This window comes from Pezoporus occidentalis, unplaced genomic scaffold (assembly GCF_034315485.1).
Source record: "Pezoporus occidentalis ecotype Australia unplaced genomic scaffold, CSIRO_AGI_Poc_V1 ctg168, whole genome shotgun sequence".
Classification (NCBI taxonomy): domain Eukaryota; kingdom Metazoa; phylum Chordata; class Aves; order Psittaciformes; family Psittacidae; genus Pezoporus; species Pezoporus occidentalis.
This window is the reverse complement of record NW_026913510.1, coordinates 491,597-515,941: the sequence shown is the minus strand read 5'-3', so window position 1 is coordinate 515,941 and position 24,345 is coordinate 491,597. Positions and strand designations below refer to the sequence as shown.

General features: G+C 43.2%; 1 long non-coding RNA gene across 1 annotated transcript in view; it reads right to left on the bottom strand.

Annotated features, from left to right (window-relative positions):
• LOC134160990 (uncharacterized) overlaps positions 1–24,139 on the bottom strand; it is a 72,390-nt gene extending 48,251 nt beyond the window's left edge. Inside the window, exon 1 of the long non-coding RNA XR_009963779.1 lies at positions 23,950–24,139. This is a non-coding gene — a long non-coding RNA (uncharacterized LOC134160990). The remainder of the gene's footprint in view (positions 1–23,949) is intronic.
• Between the last annotated feature and the right edge of the window lie 206 nt (positions 24,140–24,345).

The window sequence follows — 24,345 nt, the reverse complement described above, 5'->3', positions numbered from 1 at the left end:
TTCCTTTTCCTTTGGTTTCTGAAATGGGAAATCATTCCAACAAATATTTGGGATGGAAAGGAATTGTGTTGCTAGTCCTTTCCAGGAGGATAAAGACATTCTGTCAAAGAACTGCTGGAAGGCAACAGGGAAGGTGCCATAGCTCTTTCTCCTCTCCATGAATACTTTCTGACTTAAATCCCAATGTCTGGAACTTAAAATGAACCCTCTTGCTACTCTGCTAATGCATAACGGGTATTAGTCTGTTTCCAACCTCTGTTTGCAAATTTTGCCCTTAAATCCAGCCATGTAACAAGTTAATGAAAGCTTTTTGTTTCCAGTAGCTTTCTCTTTGGTCTTGCTGAAATAAGTCTGTGATTCAGCTTTGCGTCTATTGGACACCCTGTCTGTCCACATTCCCTCCCAGACACTTCTGTTACGGTCTTGCCATTTGGTGGTTGCATGGTCCTAGGTTCAAGGGACCCTGCTTTTGCCAGGGAAAACTTTCCTCCATGAACATTCGAGCATACTTATAGGCAAATATAGAGGGGGCTGGTGTTTTTTAGGGGTATATCTTTAATATATCAAAGGTCTGATGACTTCTGGGCAGCTTGTGGTCATAGGTGACCTGGTATAGAGGATGCTGCTCATGCTTCCACATAATCAGTTCAAACCATATGCAGAATACATTTAGGGACAGGATTTATAAAGCAGCCTTGTATTAGGCAACATCTGCCTCCATGGCAATATCCGAGTGGTACATGCACATAAATGGAGCAGTGCTAGGCCAGCTCTTGGGAAACAGCCAGAGTACACAGTCATGGGATGACATTTCTCAGTCGTGCCCCAAATCCTTATATCCTTCTAGAAGTGAAAGTCCTGTTACCTGGAAAATGTTACTTATGCTTCCAGTTCCTAAACAACTATTAAAAGGGGCTATCTCAGGTTATTTATGGCATAGCTGAAATCAGAAAAGATGGCTGTAAAAGTGCCATTGTGGAGATGTGGTTCAGGAGCAGCTCTCTTTGCTCTGTTTACAAATCGGGAGTTTTTAGCCTCACAAACTCAGCCAGGGAACTGAGATTTAAATGGGGTAATTTCTGGCTCAATAATCATTAGCATTACTGTACTTTCCTCAAGATAGAGTTCTCCATCTAGGCACAGATTTATATCGGTAAGATCAGAGCCTCCAGCACATAAATTCTGCACTGACTACATTTATGTTTCGAAAGTATCTCACTCAAAGGGACCATATTACATTGGAATTAAATGTCATTTTTAAATCAATGTGTTCCTGAATCAGTTTGGGCCAACACAGACATTACTGTTGATAGAAAAACAATCATTTAATTTTACTAGCTAATTCATTCTGGACATCATTAAATGAAATAGTGACCTGATGTCCTCTGAGACTGGTGGAGAGACAGAACAAATACAGGAGAGAAAAATCTTTGAAGCTTCAACTAGGAAGTCCAAATTTGGAGGATTTTGTGCTATACAAATTTGGTTATTGAGGGTTTGGGACTGAATTGTATCATTATTTTTTATAGTGCTATAAAATGAAAAACTCTTTTTAATGAATCTGGTTTCTAGCTGTCCCTTTTGGGTTGTGGAGTCCAAGCATACTGTGTGCAGGATATAATTAGCCTGATGTACAAGCTAGTGAAATAAATGGACTTTTAATGATGCTCAGGATGCTCAAAGAAAAGAGTAGCAAATCCAAAAAAATGCATTAGAACTGGAAGTCAACTGAAGTTGCTTCTTGCCAAGTAACTTTCTGGCTTCTACTCTTATTTTGTCTGTTTGTTTCTCCTTACCCCTGGGCCAAGGTGGCTGTGGGCTGAGGATGCTGCGCCTCAGCAGTGGTGGGGGTCAGGAGACCTCTGATATGCCCCCTCTTCACTGTGCAGGAATGTCTTTCAAGTTGCAGTCTTGCTTTTTTTCCTTGGAATAGAAAAACTCTTCTGGATCCCACTGACTTCTGCTTCTGGACCTTTCCCTTTAAGAAAAAGAAAGTTCTCACTTGATCTTCAAGAACTCTTTGTTTAGGAGATGTCGTTTTAAGAAAAACCTGTCTGAATGAAATGACTTCAGTTCTTAAGTGCACATAGTTTGTAAAGAGCGTAAGTTTTATGCTAACTACACACATCCTGTGGACGTTCATATTGAAGGGCCATCCTTCTTCCACAAGGTACTGAAAAAGGGAAATGAATCACAAAACACAAGCCTCCATGAGCTGAACAAAGTACAAATATCTCCATATCTTCGTTCAAAGAAACTTTTGGCTCTAATCTGTAGGTCCATTTGAACTGGTGGCAACTTTCCTACTGCCTCCAATGGCACTGAATTTGGCCCTTGGATATTTATGCGCTTAAATGGAGCTAATAATCCTTGGGTGAGCCAGGAGAAAGATCCTTCCAGCCCACAGGGTCATAGGGTCTGACTCTCACTTACTCAAACTTGCAAAACAACACTATCAAAAGCTCATAAACAGCAGCGAAGTTTGGAGGTTAAAAGAAATGTCTGATGTTTCACAGAAACCCAAAAGCAGTTGTGCAACTGCAAACACATTAAAGCATGAGTCAGACCGGCGTTTGGAGGGAAAACGCATCCCATGGTGGACAGATACAGTGGGTAGATGGACCACATGGCCCACTGCCATTCTAAACTGCTGCTATTTTAGATCTCTTATACATTATTTGCAAAACAACCCTTTCAAAATGACTTTTGTGCCATGAAGGAGGGTGTAACTTCCCTGTAGGTTGCGTTTCTGCCCCGGTTCTCATTATTTCTCCTGTTACACTCTCAGTTTTCTACTTGCCTTTTCTATGATTCTGCTCCCATTTTTCTTAACACTCCCATTTCTGGACCTGCCTTCTCCTCCCTACTCACACCTTCTTAATCCCAATCTTTGCAATTACTTGTAAGTCTTGTTACTTTTCCATCAGTCAGTATCCTTCAGTCCAGACAATCAAGTCATTTATGGAGCTCTGCTTAAATGTTGCTTTCTTCTCACCTGATCCCACACTCCATGTTTTCTTCAACTATGTGTCAGCATTGGTGCACAATTATTTGTGCTATTATTATTAACTAGTCTGGTACATGCCCATATTTATCATAGAATCATAGACTGTTTTGTGTTGGAAAGGACCTTAAGATCATCTAGTGCCAATCCCCAGTTTATGCTGGGTTTTTTTCCCAGCTCAATCACTACCCTCACTTACCGAGTCTTATGAACTCTTCCTTTGCTTTTCTAAGGAGCTTCTTTGTTAAATGCTCTTTTCCTAACCCCCTTTATGGATTATCCAACCTGGTGGAAGCGGAGTTGTTAAAGATCTTATTTGGGAAGAACTGGAAAAGTGCATGTGAATCATGACACTGATGCAAGATTGCTTCATAAGCAGTGTTCAGCTGGTCACCTTCTACTTACAGGTGAAGTCAGAATCCCCTTGCTCACCTCATCACACAGCTGTAAACCTCATGCACCTTATGACAACATCTACAGCAGTCAGTATGTGGGAGAAATACAATTTCGGCTCTAAAATTTTACACACTGTTGTTATGAACTGTGAAACTATGGCAGCTTTCCATTCAGAAACAGCTGGACTTGCATGTGGATGAAGTAAGTCCTGTATTTTACATCTATACTTGTCTTACCTACCATAAGGTAAGGGTTTCTGGAAAATGGATCAGTTGCTGCATTAATACAGAAAAGCATGTTGCTATCCTCAAAGTAAGTGTCATGGAAAATAATGAAATTATCATACATATCCCATGATCCATTTACATGTAGCTTTTCAAACCCAGCTTGGCATATTTTCTTGGAAAATGTGAGTTTTTAGGTGAATGAGCTGTTTAGTTGTTAAAATGCTGCCTTTTTGCTAAGCATGATTGAATGTGTCTTGGATGCCAATAAGTTTGCTCAGTGAAGAGAAAGACCAGACAAAACTCCTGGAGTGTTAAAAAGCTCCTTAGCTGTTATCCACCTTCCTGCTTTCCTTAAGCAGGCGGCCTGGAAGGGAGCTGGTTTGTCTCTCCTTGGGCATGGTGCAGTGCAAGGTTTGAGCAAAGCAGCTTCCAGCAGAAGCATGCTGGTTCTTAGCTGAGAACATGACTAAATTCGGTGAAGACAGAAATGACAAATGAAAGGTTAATATTTTGGCTCCAAGGTCCTTCTGGCAGACTTGGGATTAACTTTGGATGTGTCAAGAAAAGCTTTCAGGACAGACCCCAGAGCCAAACGTTTCTGAAGTGACAAGCAGTTTTGGGAAACTCAGCTGTGACATTCCCAGTGTAAGAAGGATCTGAAAACTCACCCTGGGAGAAATCAGGTCCCTTTGGAGGGATGGAAGGAAATACCTCTGTCCCCCACAGACATAAGGACATGGCAAGCTTGAACCTGTGTTCATTGGTGAGGCCTCAAAGTTGGCTCCATAGAGAAAAAACAACTCTCCCTTCCCCATAGGGCAAATGAGGTGTTCCTTCTGAAATCAGCGGGGTAAAAATAGTACAACTCAAAAGAAAGTCTGCCTCAAAAACTCATCCTTTTAAGGCTGTATTCTGGTTTGATATACACTAGCTTGCATCTGGGTTGTGTCTGAGACAAGTACTCTTCAACCTAAAACTAGCACTTAAATGTGGAGGCAGATCTTAGTAGTACATTGAATAAAATTGACACAGCAAATTAAATATTGCCATGCAGCTGGGCACGTAACACAGTTGTGAATCCTCTGCTACTGTAAGGTCTTCAAGGCTGGTCTGCCTTTCCTCCAAACTGTCTTATATAGCCTTGGGATGAGAACATGAACCTGAAATCTGGGATTTGAAAACAATATTCCTCCTCCTGCTCATCTCTCCCTGTCTCCCCTGACCTGATGAATATTTTACTGTGTACGGACAATGAGAAAGCTTTGTAGGGGTGCGTTGCTTTAATATCCTAAAGGCTATCTGACCTTGCAAACAAAGCATGAACTGATAGCCTAGCTTCAGGGGAACTGGAGGGGCTGTGGCCAACTCTGTATGGCCACATGAGTCACTCAGCTGACCCCAGAGGCCATGCCCCAGCAGTATCTGAAGCCCCCTGAACTTTGAATCGTAGGCAGGAGAGGGAGAGGAATAGCTGGTATGGGAATACCTTGAGGTTCATGTACATCACCAGGTACTTTAGCTTTGCCAGTGTTTGGCAGGTTTACTTAGACTTTCTGGAAGAAAATTAGGCACCTGCTGTGTCAGGCATTCACCTGTCAGAGCTCAGATTCAGATGGCAAAAACCCCAGGGAACTCTGCTACACCACCACTTCTCCAAGCGCCATAGTGCAGAGGTGCATGATGTGGAAGGTGCACACCTCTTCACACTGGTTTTTCAACCCAGTGCACTGTACAAGCTAATTACGTTTAGAATCATAGAATCGTAGAATAGTTTGGGTTGGAAAGGACCTGAAGATCATCCAGTTCCAGCCCCCCTGCCACGGGCAGGGACACCTCACACTAAACCATGTCACCCAAGGCTCTGTCCAACCTGGCCTTGAACGCTGCCAGGGATGGAGCATTCACAACTTCCCTGAGCAACCCATTCCAGTGCCTCACCACCCTTACAGTAAAGAACTTCTTCCTTATATCTAACCTGAACTTCCCCTGTTTAAGTTTTAACCCATTACCCCTTGTCCTATCACTACAGTCCCTAATGAAGAGTCCCTCCCCAGCATCCCTATAGGCCCCCTTCAGATACTGGAAGGCTGCTATGAGGTCTCCACTCAGCCTTCTCTTCTCCAGGCTGAACAGCCCCAACTTTCTCAGCCTGTCTTCATACGGGAGGTGCTCCAGTCCCCTGATCATCCTCGTGGCCCTCCTCTGGACTTGTTCCAAAGAACATTCCTTCTAACAACTCATCGGGACAGGGAGAGATGCATTTGTTAATCTGGGAGAAAATTTTGATTATTAATCCTTTGTGGATGTATCAGAGCAATAGCAACTCAGCTGCTGCAGCAATGCATAAGCTCCAGACTTCAAGTTGGCTGCTGCCTGCTTCTATGACACTCTCAACACTCAGCCTGTTTGGGTCTTTATTCACCCCCAGACATTGGCAGCAGAGCGATGGAAAACAGAACATGTTCAACATACAGGAGTGTTTACTCTTGTCATGACACAATTTGGGATTTTCCATTTAAGCTTGAAAAACAAACTCTAAACAGAATTTATTAGGAAAATGGTAGCTATGAGGTAAACTTACGCCAACAAATGCCAAGAGGTCAAACAGACGACGCATGACATTTTGGTTGAATATTCTGTGTGTTCCTAGAAGCAGTGTGAAAACTGGCTCACGAGGTACGTGCTGGAGTGTTATAGTGACTGGGGAATAGGGAAAGTCCAGAAGGTTTCTGAAAGCAAAGCCTTATTCTGCTTTGTAGTAACAGAGGTCTTTTCTTTATGCACTAAACCTGAGTGCTCCGAATGTCAAGGCTGGGGAATGACACCAGCACGGCCACGTCACCCACAGGAGCCAGAGGATGCAGGACAGGCTGGTGCCAGGGACATCCCCGCTCCAGCCTGGGTGGAGAATAACTGACTTTTTCCATGCTGCTTCCAAATAAAGTGGTCACAATTCCTTCCCAGACCAGTCCTAACCATCCCGAAGTGAGAGATTTGCAGTCGTTTCTCATGAAGATGCTCTGCTCTCATTTACAGAGGCAGAAATCTGCTCAGCTAGCAAAAGAGGAAGCAAGACTAATGGTGAAAGCTTAATATGAGGAAGAGGAGAGAAACCATCTTGTTTCAAGTAAGGTTCATGTGTTGTCCTTAACAATCAGGAACCTGTATGATGCATTTTTACTTCACTCAATTTTACTCACTCATTTTTATGTCATACTAATTTTTAGTCTCTCAGCTTGTTTTTAACTCCCTTAGTTGTGCTTTGAAGAAGACTTTCGCATGACTTTAGATGTATGATGAATATCACAAATCAGACCATTCCTCTATTTAGGCAGCAGCTGGAGACTGGGTAAATCCTGTGTTGTCAGAGCTCTGGCATTTCTGGGTTAGCTGCTGCCTACCAAAATCTTTCCCATGTCCATGTTCAGGATGTCCTGACATCATCTGAATAGAAATCTTTAATACATAAAATATCACAGGTAACAATAAGTCTTAACAGTTATTCTGCTTTAGCATATTCCAATAACTCTGCAAGACTAACAGTTATACATGTTATGTCCTCTTTCTTCCTATTCTGCTTTTCTTTCTTGGTGTTAATAATGCCATTTCCAGGTGTGCGTGTGCAGAAATTATTCTCCCTGGTTTCCACTGCAGCACACAGTGTTTGCAGCTGGTGAATAAAATGTACCGAGATTATGGGGGGAGATTAGAAGAAAGTCACCAACCAAGACAAACAGAGCACCCCAAAGAAGTTAAGTCTTAAATTGTGTAGAACTATTTTGCAGAGAGGCAACTCACTCCTCTCAGTAAATGGGGAAACCACTCATATAGACACATGCTATTCATAGAGTATGGATTGAAACCCCGTAATTCAGGAGAACTCACATACCACAATTAGGTGTGCAAGTTTTCATGGCTGTGATAACTGCACTGTGATGGGCATATCCCAACAGATCGCTCATAACCTACAAACGCTATGTTAACACTGCAGTGTGAACAGGGGCCCCTAGAAGATACCTCAGCACTATTCAACATTTTGCTGTGTATCTATCTCTCATATGAGCTCCAAATTCACACACTTTATGAGACTTAATTTACAATGCTGGAAAACTGGAAAATAGGTAAAAAAGTTCTTTACTATGAAAGTGGGGAGGCACTGGAACAGGTTGTCCAGAGAAGTTGTGGCTGCCCCATCCCTGGCAGTGTTCAAGGACAGGTTGGACAAGGCTTGGAGCGACTTGCTCTAGTGTGAGGCATTCCCACACGTTCTGTGATTCTATGTAAGGGTTTCCATTCTTTGGATGAATATTGAATTGAGATGCTTTAATCACTGGGCTACCACTGCCCCAAGTTTCAAGAGGTACAAGACTGCAAACACAGACCCATATTTAGCTTTTCCTTGGGGTTAATTAGGGTGGCTACCCATGTGTTAGCTGGTCTGCATCCTTTCTTAAATGATCTGTAAAGTATATGAGCCACAGTCCCCAGCTCAGAGGTCTGGTTTGCTCTCTAGCAGATAAACATCTAAGGTAGGTTCTTAAGTGACTGACCTTTTTCAGTCTAAATCCTTTATCAGTTCAAGCTCTGAACCTCCAAATACACCTACTGATTTGATGACTAGATTCAGGGAAGATCTTACTCCTTCCTGTGAAGGGCTGCATCCACATCTCTGCAACACCAGCATATATTTCTTTCAGAGACTGAGTGGTTGGGTGAGACATCCATCAGTGGCAGATTCAATTTTGAGTATGGTACATTTAGAGCTTTAGCATGTCAAATCTGAGTTGCTAGATCCAGCCACTGCTGACATGGGATAGCATAGAGCTGTAGGTCTAGGGTAAGTTGTCCCTGCCCATAACAGGGGGTTGGAACTAGATGATCTTAAGGTCCTCTCCAACCCAAACTATTCTGTGATTCTATGATTCTATGATTCTGTGACTCTGTGATTCTATGATTCTATGATTCTATGAACAGGATAACACAATCTGGTCCTCTCAAGTGCGTGAGAATAGAGAGCTTCCAGCAGAGCTCATATCCTGCCTTGGGCACCCTGGCCAGAGCTGGCTAGTGTGTGGAAGCATTCCTAACAGAATCCCAAAGTGGATCCCAATAAAAAGACAAATGGAGGTCAACGCGCTTCCCCACCCTGCCATTCTTTGATGCTAGTACCCCTCCCTCCATTCACCCACACAAACCCTTGATGTAAATGGGTCAAGACTCACTCTCCATATGGGGCAGTGCTTGCTATTTTTAATTTTTGAAAGTTAAACCAGCTCTGAAGCTGGATTAGTGGTGGCAGATCCCCCTAAACTATAGGCACGTAAACTGAGGGTGGACAGCTGCTCCGACGTTCCTGGCTTGGAATCCAACCCTTAAAACATACTAGATGTACATACATGGCTTCTTGGCTGCCCCATTTATGCCCATCTGTTATGATGGCACTCTGCCTGCTTAGAAGTTGGTCAGATCTTTGCCCTTGGGTACTATACCAGGCAATGATGGATATATAAGGACAGCCTGCATACGGTGGCAAGAGAGCTCTTCTCCAGGAAGTGCCTTCTCCTGCTATGGCTGAGCCTTGCACTCTGGTGCAGTGGTACATCCTTGCACTCCAAGCACACCTGTTTCATTACTGGCCTCCTAATAAGTAAGCAAGCCGAGGAGAAGAAAAGGGGCTTGTGGACTTCATGGAAAGTTTTGACTGTCAACAATGAGGCAGGTTGTATTACAGAGCATTCCCGAAATACAAGCGGTCACCAATGGGGACATCAACATGACAGTTCCACCCACTGCCACTCTGCATAACAGGCAACAGGACCAAGGGACAAATCAAATTTCAAAGGATTGCATACATCGGAGCCTAAGATACCACTTGTATATTTGCCTCAAGAAGAGAGCCAAGGGACATAACCCTTCCTGGTCTTTAGTAGGGTACATGATGCCCTTTCAGATGGGATCACAATGGCATTAATAACTATGTCGGGTGAAAAGTGGGGATTTTCTTCTGTTCCTTTAAGATATGTCCATTTACCTTTGCATAAAGTGGGAGAACAGCCATAAAATGAATACTGAGAATTTTTATGGCACTCACCCCCAATGTTTTTTTGCCAGAAACAAAGATTTCAGGTCTGTAGGGCAAGTAATACTTGGCTTGATACAGAAGAGTGCATGCACTGATCAGACTTTGTATTTGCAGTAACACTTAAATGTTACTGAGATTGAAGCCCTAGCTACTCTTCAGGACAGCTTCTGTCCCAGGAAGCATAAAATATAAGCACACAGTATGGAAGAAGGCAAAAGAAGAATATTATCCTGCAGTTAACTACCAAGAACTGGATAAAGTGCCTTATCTGTGCTCACAAAGTTTTATTTTAGCAAAGCCCCTATAAATCCCTCACTCTCACTTTATGTAGAAGTCATCCTAGTTTGTAGCTGTCTTGCATACATTTGCACTAGTGCAGGTTGGTAACATGCAGCACCTTTTTTGCTGCCTTTCTCTCTAAACCTTTTCCACCACTTCATGATTCTACTTTAAGTGCATTTATTTAGTCCAGCAAAAGGTTAAGAAAAACAGAATTGTTCTTATGTCACCTTGGGAGACATTGTTAGGGGAACACTTCCCCAGGATCCAGGATGCTGACTCAGGAGATCAGAAGAATGGTTCAGTGGATGGTGCCAGTGAGGATGCTACAACTCTCTCACCCTATTCTACTCTCCTGGTGGATCTGCAGCTATTTCCACACTGCCTGCAGAGCAGCTTCCAAACCCTGTGTGCGCTCTGGTGCCCATAGGAACGCAGCAGGTCAGTGCACCAGTGCAAGCGCGCTCCGGCTCCACCACCTCGAGGACAGGCGGTTGGCAGCCCTTCAGAGGCCATTCCTGCATGATGATACACATGTTCCCAGGGGTAGGTCTTGGAAGGGTAACTGAACATCTAGATCCTGCTGAAATCCTATAGTCTCCTTGTCCCCCAGGCCCCCATATAAATTGGGAATAACAGGAAATCTGTAGCTTAGAGGAGTGCTGAGGTGCTTAGATGCTGATGTAATTACAGCCATTTATGTACTTCAGGTGGACGGCTCTGATGTATTACCCGCGATGGCCCTCTTAGTGTCCAAACCAGCCTCCAGCTTGTGTACATTTCGCTGCAACACCCTGGCCTGCATCCCACTGCTAAGAGCTTTTTAGAGGGCGCTTGGAGACTTCCTGGTGAAACTACCATGCAGTCACCAGGATGAGATAGCGTTTTAATGACAGAGAAAGCCCACAGTTTTCTCACCACTGCCAGTGAGAAGCCCTTGGTGTGAACTCCTGCCTCTGGGATTTTGGTGCAGGGTGCTGACCCACTGACCTCTGAGCCTGGCTCAGCCCCAGAAGCCAGGAGTGGACAATGTATGCAGTTTCTGACCATAGGCCATTTCTCTCACTCTAATTAATTCTGACAAGCCCAGTTTCTCCTTACACATTGACCTCACATGTTCCCATATGAGAAAATCTTATTCCAGCTGCCATTGTAAAATCAGAAGTATTATAGTTTTTGTTCTTCCTTGCCAGACAGTGTTTTTTTCTCTAATTGGATCCATAAGAATGCCCTTACTCCTGAGATGAGACAGACTTTTGTGAAGACTAATGTTTGCAGAGAGGACCTAACCTCATTTATGCCTCACAAAGTCGTGCTTTTAATCCAGCAAGAGGATTTTACCATTGTATTGTCTGAATGAGTGATATGAGGCAGAAGCCACCTAAATGACCTGATAACTCCTGAGTAGCTCATGGCATTAAGTTTTCTTCCTAGAAAATCTTTTTTCATTCTCATCTGTGCTGGCAGCATTTTATGAGTTGCCCTCCTAACAGATGCCCTGTAAACACCAGTGGGTGCACATCTTGCTGGTGGAACAGCTAGAGCCATGCCTCTTGTGCGCACTCTGGCAGGACTTAGCTGGAAGTGAGATGCGTCAGTGTCCAGCATCTTCAAAGTTTATCTGGATGCACACAGGATGCACTTGGTATATTCATGTATACACTTGGGTACCCAGCAAACCATCCCTAACTTCTGGCAAAACATGTACCAGGTAGCTCACAGTAGACCTGTCCCAGCTTTTCAGCCCTTTGCTGTTCTTAGGCACAATATTCATCTAAAGGACCCCTCCTTTCCTAATGGTACCACTCTGTATGTCTGGACAACTGTGAAATGAAAAACTAGGTCATTCACACATCTGAACACCTGAAAGTCCATGTCCGGATGCAAATCATATCCCAAGACTTCAGTAGCGAACACAGACAGCAGCTGAGAGAGGGCTGGAGAATTTCAGTTTTGCTCCTAGGACCACAGGGAGTTTCCTATTCATTTTTGTGGAGCCAGGTCAAGAGCACAGATACTTCTTTTTCAAAATGCCTCCTACTCTTTAAATTATATTTCTGTTGGCAGCTGAGGGCTTTTGACCTCTCTGGGCAGCATGTTTTTTCCAGAAGAAAGTTTATATGTAGACTGACTAGTTCATTACCACACAAAGGACCGCTTCCTTGTTGAGAATAGACAGTACTTGAGCAGGGTTAAAAACAAAACCATGAAGAAAACTGGTCCGTTTTGGGCAGGAATTCATGGACATTGCCTTCGGCTCCGAGTGAAGTCACTGAACTGTTGCTTCTTACGGTGGCATAAGACAGGAAAGGCACAATACAAAGGTGCAATGTGATGCTGCCAGATGATTGCTAGGGTTGGAATCACTCCTGAATGAAAGAGCCAGAGAACCAAGACCTAAAGACTGCCAGTGTTGTCTGAACCATTTCTTAAAGATTTTATGCCAAACAGATCTAGAAGGGCTTTTAGAGCTAAAGTGGCTTTGAGAAACTATCCTACTGAACACTTGCATGTGGCTATGCTACAGCTTCAGGCTGACTAAAGAAATGATGCAGAAGGGAAGGGGGGAAGCACAGGGATATGTCCAGGATGTCTGCTTTACACAATACCTTCCAGAAGAAAGGCCAAGATTTCTAACTTCTTGGATGTACTCACCCAAAAACCTGCCAAAGTTTTTCATTCTCTGTGCTGTGAACAGGAATAAGGTAATGGTAACAGGAGGCAAAATTCAATTAGGTGGAACAAAAGGGACCTTTTATGGATTTTCCATCATAAATCCTTTACTCAGATTTTTTTTTATTTGGGGGGGGGGATAGCAAATCATAGTGTTTAAAGAAATGAGGCATAACATATAAACCAGTAATGGTGATTAAATAAACATAAATCAGTACTTAGTGAAAAGTTGGTGCAAATGCTATAGCAGCACAATATGTCATTGTCCTTTTGCCAGGAAGACTGCTTAAAAGTAATGGGTGAAAAACTGCTCTTATTTAGGCATCATCTAGGCACCAGATGGATGCCAAATAACATTTGGGATTTTAAATCACAGCCTACGTTTAATGCACTAAATTCAATGAATCTCAAGCAAGGGACCACTTCCATTCCTTAGACCTTCCACACTTTTTTCATGCTGACTTCCAACTTTTCCTGTCCCAATATGATGAGGCATTAAAAAGCATAAATCTGGGCTTTGTCCACTGATATTGAGGAGATTAACTTAGGTCCTACTAATGTCAGGGCAGCTGCTGCAGATTTAGACCCTGACCAGCCTCTTCACTACATCATTTTAGATTTTCCCCTGGCACATGTCAGAACCCTTTAATAGTATAAATATTGCCAGACTGATGTATGTATGCCACTGTATAAATCAGTCATGCATCTACATCAGAAAAAGTTTATCCCCTCCCCTTCAAAAAGCCCCAAGTAGTAAAATGAGGAAAGTGTCCATGCAGGACCTCTGTTTTCCTTCCTTTCCTCACCCTTAGGTACCAGATCCAGGAAGAACAGGGTCATGATCCCACCAAAGACTTCTGACAAGTGGCTCAGGTTTATCTGGTAGTGTTACCAAAGTCCTTGTGAGATCTCTAGGGGGCTTCTGGCACTGGAGTTTTCTGTCTTTCCCTACTGGACCAAGGAGGATGATATTAACAACATCTCCTACATCCCATCAGCCAGATTTACACTCCCCCAAGGGCCCCAAGAAAACTTTATCAGAGCCATGGTCTCCATACCACCCCCTTGAGCCTTTAAGGCCTTTGGATCATTGATTTTCTACTTCAGCCCCAGTCAGGAATTGGTTCACTGCTCAGCACCTTTTGCACAGCATAGTCTGCCAGATTCCCTGGCACTGCAGTCAGTCACAGAAGGTGATATGAGCACTGGCTATTTCCTCAGGTGATGAATGAACCAAAGCCATGGCCCCCAAGAAGCGTGCAGGTGTGGGGAGGGTGGCCCTGTTAATGGAGGCATTCAGCAATAGCCAGAGTGATCGTCAGCTCCATCACCATCATCTGCTTCTCTGCAATGTATATCCCAGTATCACTGGCATGTAATGAAACATTGAACAGTGCTGTCAGGAAGAGTGTTTGCATGGTTAGTTAATCACAGTGATTAGACCCTGAGAGCACTGTATGTCGTGGGGTTGATCTACCTTCAGTGATCTTCCACTTTTCCTCTGGGAGAGTGGTTGTCAGCAGAAAAGCAGAAGACATCTGGAGCTTAATGAGGAAGAGCTTAGGTCAGTGTTAACACAGGCACTAGGTCACAGGAGTGAAGTGCTCAGAGCCTTTGGCTCCATCTATACCAGCTGACAAACCAACCCAAGCAGCACTCTCAGTTGAGGCAATTTTGTTGTCTTTACTGTGGATTGCTAGAACAGCCCCACTGTCATGATTATGTCCAGGGCTGGCTAGCATTGCTGTAGACAGTTTTTGGGTGTAAGCCAGGAGTCAGCAGCTCCCAGTGAGCAGTTTTGTCATGGCCACCACTTGGAAGACATAGAGAGAGTGACTGGGATTATTTGGTAAAGTCAAGTCTCAGTGCCAAAGATCAAACGCACACTTATTCACCACTACATACATAGCACTGACAGTCAGCAATTTTGACAAAGAAGAGAATGGCTGGAGTCCTCAAACCATTTTTGCTATGCCAGCTTCTCTCAAGGCCAGGACATGTGTGACAGTCTCTTCAGTTAACAGCAGTGTCACAGAAGGTCCCATAAAAAGGTCCCATAAAAGCTGCATCATGGATGGAAATGCAAATGCACATACCTATCCCAGGTATAGCGACATCAGACTCATCCCTGTTTAAAGATGCAAATGAATATGGCCCAAAGCTTTCATCTGTGAACTCCGAGACCTGAGTCAAGAAGCTCCATGCTTTCTGACTGATGGAAAACCTGCACAGAAGCAGTGTTACTGGGCCTTTGAAATGGCTTTATGTGGAGGCTATGGCCTAGAGGCTGTGGAGGAGGAAGACCTCTCTATACCGTCTCTGCTTTTAGTCATATGATTTAGTTATAGGTAGTCCTGCAAGGAACAGGGAATTGGACTTGATGATCCTTATGGGTTTCTTCCATTTTGAAATATTCTATGATTCTATGTTTTCACCCCTATTGCCATACTGGGTCATGATAGTCCTTATTGCCCTCAGGTGAAAATGAAATAGGTCCTGCACTGATTAGGTACCTTAAATTTCCCTTCCCTGATGAAGTGAATATTGCAATGGGAATGTCTGTCTTCTTGTAGGTTCCAAATCCCTTAGGCAGTGCAGTTTTTGTACACAAAAACAACACATACACTGCATTATAGAAAATCAAGCCCCACAGACATCAGACGAAGGGATATTTTGCCTCTTCTCCAGGAGCCCACAGCAGCCCAAGCCTTGGATGGGGAGGATGTGGGCACACCAGTCACCCACCATCAGGCAGCATTTACTGGTCCTGCCCACAGGCAGAGACATGCTGGTCACACGTATGCAAGAGCTCGGAGGATGGCCCATGGCAAAGTCTGCAATTTAAAACCCATCCAGTTACATTCTTGGAAACATTCTTCCCTAAGTCAAACCAAGAAAAATATGTATTCCAAATACCAGGAGGCACAAGGAATTGCATCATTCTCCTATAGCTTCAAGGTTGCAGCGTGGCCAAAGAAGAAGGCGTGGGAAGGGCTGGATGCAAAACTACACCCCGAATTGTTACCCAGGAGGAGGTTTGGGGTCCTTGGGTTCAAGCAGGAGAGGTTACAGCACTGCACCAGAACTCTCCTCAGAAACCAAACCAGCATATCAGCCATAAAGATGGCAAGTGGACTTCATGCAAGACACAATCTTGCTCTCAGTGAAATCAGCGCCAAGACTTTTCTGATTCTTACTGAATTAAAGGCTCAACTAGAACCAAATACAATTTTGCATCAGTAGGGCCACCAGAGTTCGGTTGTCTACACAGCAGCACACCAATGCACTGGTAACACAGTGAGACCACAACAGACATGCAGTTATGCATCCACATATTCACACATTCACAGATGTATGGAAATATGTATTTATGTAAATATGTGTGTATGTAAATAATGGTTTTAAAGATGATGATGGAAGTAAGCTATGTACCTTTAAGAAGATGAGGGCTTCTTTTAGAAGAACTTTTTTTCTCATCTTTTCAAAGTGTGAACAAAAGAGTGGTAGGTTTCATTAATGTTCTTTTCTTGCAGTGGTCATTATTTGCAATTTCAAGAATAGAGATCTTAAAAAGAAAAATCAAATTCAACCTGTTCTTTAATCCTGCCTTTGAATCTCTTCTTTCTTTGTAGACATGTCCACTAGTCCTTAACCTGATTTACGTGATTGGTCAATTGTGAGTTAATGAAGGGGATAAAATGTTTTCTGGAATGCTAGTATAATCGACAAATGGCAATGACCAGTGACTGGACCACGGCCAAGACAGGAACTTAATCCCCTGAAGTCCAAGGGCATTGTGAAGTTGCACTGAAGTGGGAACTGAAAGAAACCAGTTACATCATTCCTTAGATTGGGACAAATGAGCTCACTACAGAAAGTATATTTGAAGACTAATTATATGGGGAGAAAACAATTATATGGGGAGAAAACAAGTTAGGAAGGAATGTCTCTGCTTCTAGACATATGTGATTTCAAGTGTGGTTTAAGGGGTTTAATCCTCTTCTTCTCTGGTAACATGTTACTGTTTGATGCATTCAGTGCAGGTTGTTTCTTCTAGGGGTCACACACTCTTGCCCCTTACCTCTGCTTTCCTTAATGATGCTGAGCAGTTCCTTCGCCCTCTCTAACGTTTTGCTTGAATTCTCAGTAGAAACACAAGATCTGAATGGTTCAGTTGCAAGGATTAAAGAGGTGGGTTTAAAATGTATATAACTTTCAAGTGTAAAATTTAAATTAGAACAGAGAGACAACCTTGCTTGCTGTGCTTTGGATTTCGTGTGAAGGTCAGAATTCATCACTGCTGGAGTCCTACTGAAGTTAAGCAGTTTTGCTACTCTATCAAGCCAAGGTTTCTCAGCCTGGATCTTTCTGGTTTTGAACACACACCTCAAGACATGTGGGTGACAAAGGATTTTCATGTGGTTGGTACACAGCCATTGAATTTAAAGGTTGAAACTATTCACATGAAGCCCTGATGGATGCTTACAAGTTCAGCACCTAGACAGGGACTGAAGCACAGCACCTGTGAGACCACCAGGACTGAGTTATCATGCTTTTGGTAGAGGGAAGAGGGTGGGCTACAGGCAGCAGACTGGTGATAGTGAGAGGAGAAGAGTCACTTTAAAGTATCTTCTCTGCTTTGGTGGGTATCACCTGCACTGAGGAGCTTGCCAGGAGGGAGGACAACCCATTTTTTGCCTTAGGCCCCTGGTTCTGAGAAGTTAGACCAGCTGTCCAGTTTGTTACACAATGTATGTTAGTACAAAGAGGTTCAGGTCAAAAAGGTTCAGTACAAAAAGGTCAGTCCTTCAACTAGGACTATGCAACACATAACGTTATAGGATATTGCAGGATGACCCCTGCACTCTGAACAACACCCAGATGCTCAGTAACATTTCCTCCTATACACATCATCTTCTCAGATCTTAGATCTTGATAGAATAAAAAAAACCTATAAACAAACTGAAGTGACAGAAACTCTTCATGGACTTCCAAGCTAGCACCCTCCCATGTGTTTCTGTGCCGCTTAGGCTCACTTTTCCTTCAATGAGTGGTTAATTTTTATACCATTTTAATGGTATTTTTCCGACAGGAGGCTCTGGAGAGCCAATGTTGCACATGCAGGTGGATTGTAAATTTGCTGGGGAAAGGGATGAGGTTTACTTGCTTCATTTGCACCTCAGACAGTGGGTCCTCATTTCACTGCTATGCCTAATTCATGTAATTGATGGTCAAGTAATTGAACAGCTTAAAACGCCTGGGAAGGCCCAGGAGAAGATTCAAATGGGTCCATTGCTTTTCTTACAAGAACAGTCGGGGTCTGTAATGATGTGAGCTTTGAAGGGAGCAAGAGATGGTGTTTGTGGTAATGAGATTTCCAGAGCCAGAGGACCACGGGGAATCATAAAGAAGAGAGTGAAGTGAGACATGAAGAGTGAGGAGAGATTAATTAGAGGCAAGAAACATCCTCTTGGTAGTCTTTAATAAGCCAAACCACTCAAATATGTAAGAACTCTGTTAATAGCCCATGGCGAAGCACCGGATGGGCCAGCACCACGGTCTACACCCAAGTGCAGCAGCTCTGGAGAAGTCCTGCTGCTCCTCTCACTGTCTGGCTCTGATCTGAATCTGCAGACTCCGAGCCTTCTGACCATATCCCCAATGGAGTCAGGTTCCTCTTCCATCTCCCCTGGCTCCTCCACACGGCTGTCTTTATGCTCCAGCCTTGCTCTGTGTATTGCATCAGCAATCTTGCCTCTTCATTAGTATTTCAGCAAGCTAATTGCTGTCCTCCCTTGAGCTGCCTGGATCACTGTATCTGCTCAGCAGCTGCATCTCTCTTGTGTTTAGGGATTTGTTGATTAAAAAGATTACCTCATCCAGTTTGACCCTATCAGCTCCAGCTTCCTTTGCTGCTGATGAGAAGCACATGCTGGTGGGCCTGGATCATTTCATACCAGAGCTCATCGGCAAGGCAAGGGGTTGGACAACAAGCAGGTGGGCTCTGGCAGTGCAAATTCTTCCTTGCCATGGGTTCAAGACATCCATAGGGACTAATGGTAACCACCAGCATAGAAAACTGCTGCTAGCTCAGGATCCCATTTAAGACAAGATTCAGAAAGGTAGCTTTAGAAGACATGGTCCTTCTAAAGAAAGACTGAAAACAATGGTGTTGGTTGGGTGAGGTCTAGGAAGTTAAGGGTAAAGAGTTGGTATTTAGCTCTAATTTGCTACAAAGACTTAACAATTATTGTAGAAATGCCTTGTGAAGAAATAATTCTTTTTATCAGGTTTGTGTGTGGTTTGCTAAGGACATCTACTAATATATTGCATAAATTCAGGACAGTTGTGTCTATATATCAGAGGTTTCAGATGAAGCTTTTGTTACTAGTCAGCTTTCCAACTGTCTGAATGAAGCTATATCTGATTAGGTTGCAGCCTAAGCTGCCGAATCGCATTTCCACACCCTTTTAGTCAAAGAAAAGGCCTGGAGGAGAGGTCCAGGAAGGTTTTATTTATTCCTTTTCCTTCAATCCTTAAAAGCTATGCTAAAGTACAGACAAGGTCTAATCTGAATTGGGTTTAAATCAGGACAATTGCTCTGAAAGACAGAATGTCCAGCAATAAATGTCTATGATACCTCAGTTCAAAGCCTGGTCCTCCTGTGTCAGGTTTTGCCATTAGAAACCTTCCTATGCAGTTCCAGCACTTGCGTACTCGTTGAGTTACAGAGCTTTCTGGTGTTCAGCAAATCTGATTCTTTCATTTGTCCATGATTTTTCCATATATCTTCTCCTCTATCATTTGGATCTAGTGTATCTGAGGTACTTATTGCTTAAACTGTAGTGCCTGAAGCTGAACAAAGTGCTCCATATGTCTTAGATATGCCTCTCTCAATTAAAACTATAAACTAGAGCTGCCAAGTGCTGACTTAATAACATATCTATTAATAGTGACTGTTATTGGGGAAATGGGAAGAACAGCAGACAGATAGAAAGAGAAAAACAGTATCAAATTAGACATTTCTCTGAAAATACACTCCAACTTAACCACAAACTTCAGCCAGATAACCTACAGAGTTATGGCTATGTGGGTGATAAGCCTCCCTTTAATTTTTGCACAGGAAACTGTGCTTCAGATTAACTTTTCAGAAGGGATAACAAAAGTGATTTACTCCTACACGCATAAAACCCCACACTAGCATGTTTGCTTATTGCCACGGGCAAAGTGCCTTCCAGACACTCAAGACTGCTCCCTTCTACAAGCGCTGTGCAGACCAAAGGCTGTTTTTGTTGCTTACTCGGCTGTAACAGCGGATTATTAAATTTGTAACAAAATCTCAGGTAACATAAATATTTAGAAACAGCAATCCAGAGGGATTAAACAAACACAGAGCCGGGCTCTCACAGGTTTTACCCTGTGTTGTTATTCAACTCGCACATTTCAGAGATAGGAAAACCAAACTGTGCAGTGCTGCACGGATTACTCCTGAAGACTAAATGCCCATACATATGGGACTAGATTCATGGGAAGGATTAAAGGATCAGTATTAGACCCTGTTCCTAAATCCTAATTAGGTAATTCCTAAGGATTGTAGTTCACAAACCCCAGCACCCTGAGCACGGCTCTGCCTAGTACCAGACCTTCAATAAAAGAAAACCCAGGAAAATGCTGAAGAGGAGAAATTTCATGTGGAATTAACAACTGGAGGCTTTTTCTTTAATCTAAGTGCTGAATCAGGTCAGTTATTCTTCTCCCTCCCCTCTAAAAGTACTAGAGTTGGGGTATCATGTGAAGACCTGTCCTGCACCAAATGTTAGCCTCCACATCTCTGACATGATACCCCCTTCAATGAAGACCATCTTAAGAGTTTGGGTCATTAGGACTTCGGGTGTAATCATTGAGGGTTTTTCATGCAGAAGGGATGGGGCTGTGGTGTGTTGGGGAGTGTAAGGGGAGAGGGACAGCCTTTCTGCAATAGACCACGGGATATGTACAATCATAGAATCATAGACTAGTTAGGGTTGGAAAGCCCCTTAAGCCCACCAAGTTCCAACCCCCCTGCCGTGGGCAGGGACACCTCACACTACTCACAATGTACTTTGTCTCTGTCTTGCTTTTCCCATCCATGGCCCAAAAAAAACCCTAAACTCCAGCTCAGAGTGGAGGGAGGCAGTTTTATGTGGTGAGCCACTGGGCTCATACACAATGAACCCTATTTTGGGTGGAAAAGCTTCAGTTCCAGCTCCAGAAACATGCTAGCATCAGGGGACTGACCAAGTTATAATTGAATCTCTTTGTGTTATTGGTCCCTTGGCCTTCCTAAACTGAAGCAAGCTACATTTGATTTCTTTGGCATCGTCTAGCATGTGTACTGCCAGCGTGTTGCCCTTGGTGCCTTGCGTAAGCCAAACTGGCCGCTTCTGTGACCTCTTGTTCCTTCTATACATGGAACATATTTCAATGATTTTATAACTCCTCAAATAAGGTCTCTTTTATTCTTAATCTGAATGCCCTGTTAACTTGGTTTTGGATCCTCTCCCAGTCTCTAGAATACCTGATGCTTTATATTTTGGATATACCGGACTGCCTGTTGCTCCAGGTTATGACAGTGTCTGGTTCATATAATTCTCCCTTTAGATGTTAGACTACTTATTCCAGTTCCCCTCACCACTTAAAAGAAAAAAAAGGGGGTGAGGAGTGGAATAAACAGCTTCCTTCGTAATTCTCAGTGCAAAAGCTGCCTACCAGCTCTCATACGCTGTCTCATCAGCTAGCAAAAACAAGAAGTTCCTCCTGCTGCTCACTTCAGCTTGTCCAGCCCATATAAATGGACTGATTTTGAATCAAGAAAGCTCATTGTGTGTTGTTTCAACTCAGGTCTAAGGGCAATGTTTGAGGCACGGGGTACAGAGATAAGGATCCCTCAAGCAAGAAACTGGCATGAGAAAAGACATATTTCCTGGAAACTGAGTTTTTATAAGCTAACCTGCTTGCAGGAATATTTGGGTAGAGAAGAATCTGCAGACAAAACAGTTTTAAACTAAGCTTTTCTATTTGCCATAATGTTCTCTCTATCTCTCTCTTTCTTTTTCCCCTTAAATGAAGCATCTCTTTTGATTCTAAACCACCTTTGAAATTGCAGTGCTCTCAACTTTTCAAAAGTTTTTCATTATCTTTAGATATCAGACCTGAAATAAGCTGCTCCCATATGCTTCAGATTAAAAATTTCAGTGGAACCAATGTGAAACTGGAGTGGGGAGAGCTTGGCTTGCAGAGTTTTACTTGTTCTTATTTATTACAGGAGGGGAAAAATGAAAGCTCTGAAACCTCTCACAGGATGGGGAACAAGTTTCCTACTTACTTGAGGGGGCCAAGTTCTCCAGGCAAAGCTGCTCTCGCAGCAAAACCAGCCCTAGTGAAGGTTTCTTTCCATCAACAGATGGAGAAGAAATACTCCCCTCAAATATAAACTGGTGATGGAGGGTATAGTGAAAATGGAGAGTAGAATTAGCTGAAGGGATTGACTCTTTCTCTCATTCTCAACTCAGCTTTCTCCTCTTCCTTCTGATTAATTTGTTCCTTTGTACATCTCCTGCTTAGTACTAAGAATGCAGGTGTAGCTCCTGTGGTGCTGGAAGATAAGGTGCAGTTACAATAAATTATAACAATTGATCCCAAACTTATCCTGCATTTTATGCTCTTATGGTTGCTTTCATCTTCTCCCTCTATCTCTGGCCTTGGCCATTTATTCCTTGAACTTCACCCTCAAAAAGGCCTCTCAAATCCTGAAACAGCCTCTTGCCTCTCCCTCATCTGCAGCTTTTCCAGTTGAAGAATCCCAGACCATGCCAAGCTGGATGTTTTTTAGGAAAGCCTCCCAGAGGGAAGATTCAAGTGTTACCCCTTGCTCTCCCCCCACTCCTCTTTACACCTATTTTTTCAATGGTTTGAATTCTGGGCTGTATCATCTCTGCAGCCAGTAAATTATCCAGGAATTCAGCATAAATGCATTCAGCAGCATGTGGCTTCCTATCCGTTTCTTTGCCATGCTCTACTGCAGCAGTCAGGAAAAAGCAGTGCTTTTAGCAGAATAAAAGCAGGGTGAGCAGCCCCAAGTGCCTTGCTGTGACGCTGGGAGGTGCTTAGCAAAGACTACTGGACATCCAGGCCTTCAGCTTCATTATGGACATAACTGATGAGTTTCTAAAGGGTCATGAGGTCTTGGAAGTGTGCACAAGTCTGTCTGCCACTCTCAGAAGCTTTTAGAAAACCAATGTCAGTCTCTGTTGAGGTGTTACCATTGTCAGGCACTGGAACAGGCTTCCAGGGAAGTGATAGAATAACCATCCCTACAAGTGTTCAGAAAACATGTAGATGAGGCCTTAGTAACATGGTTTAGTGATGGACTTGGCAGTGCTGGGGTAAAGGTTGGACTTGATGATCCCAAAGGTCTTTTCCAACTTGGTTGATCCTATGTTTCTTCGAAAGCATGCCATTACTTCTTAATTTCTCATCCCTTATGAACATTCTTTTTCACACAGATTATTCAATACAGTCTTTATTGCCTATCTAAAGTCTTCAGTCAAGAAAAACTCTACTAATTGGAAACCAAGGAGACCTTGGCAAGAGAGCACACCACTCTCCAACCCAGCAGCTTCAGCAAAGGCAACATGGAGCCCAGGATGACTTCCTCTACATCTGCTGAGGAAATTGCTCCAGGTAGAAGATATGACTGGATAACTCCAGGTTGTCCTCCAAAAGTCATGCCGAGGAAATTGCTCCAGGTAGAAGATATGACTGGATAACTCCAGGTTGTCCTCCAAAAGTCATGCCATGTTGGCAGAGGATGACTCACTGCCATGCAAAGTGGCATCGTGTGCACTGGGACCAAATGCTGCTTGCAGAAATCCCTGCCGTGATTTACATCCATAATCCTGGGCAGTAGAAAAGCTGGAGTTCCCACAGGAGTCCTGTAACCAGCCAAAATCATGGCAATGAAGAATGTGCAGTGACCAGGACAGGTCAAGGAAGGCTTCAGTGGTATCCTACAAGCACTAGGAAGATATCTCTAAAGCTACTACTAAAATACAACTCACTTTTCAGCTCTAAACCCTTTTCTTCACAGAGAGGGATTTTTTCTGGGCATTATTGCAAGGGTGATTCTGAAAGGGCAGGGAAGTGTGAAGGGCTAAGAGGAGGTCAGGGACAGAGAGACATGGCAACATGGGACTGGTCTGGACCAGAAATACAAGGCAACATGGAATGGAAAGGATTAGGTATCTTACCTAATCTTCCAGGTGAGGATAATATCCAGGTTTTCCAAGCCATCTCCATTTAGAAATAAGGAAAAGAGAGAATTGTAATCACTCTATCACTACAAGTCACTGATGTTCTGAAGCTTAAAATAATAGCCTGAAATCCCAAGTAAGGAAGCAATTACTGATTATAAATATATTATATAAAACATGTTTTAGAAAAAAATCCCAGTTCCTCTTTCCTTTTCTCACAAATCATTCCCTGAATTTTGTACAAGTATTTGCTAATCATTAACATTCATTTAAAAAAAAAAGAGCAATACCTTCAGGCAGTAGGATGCCTGTGAACTGTACTCTTAAAACAGCCTATATGATTTCCTAGTAAGAGCTGGCCACACTGTCATTTGCAGTGTCAGTGGCCAGCTG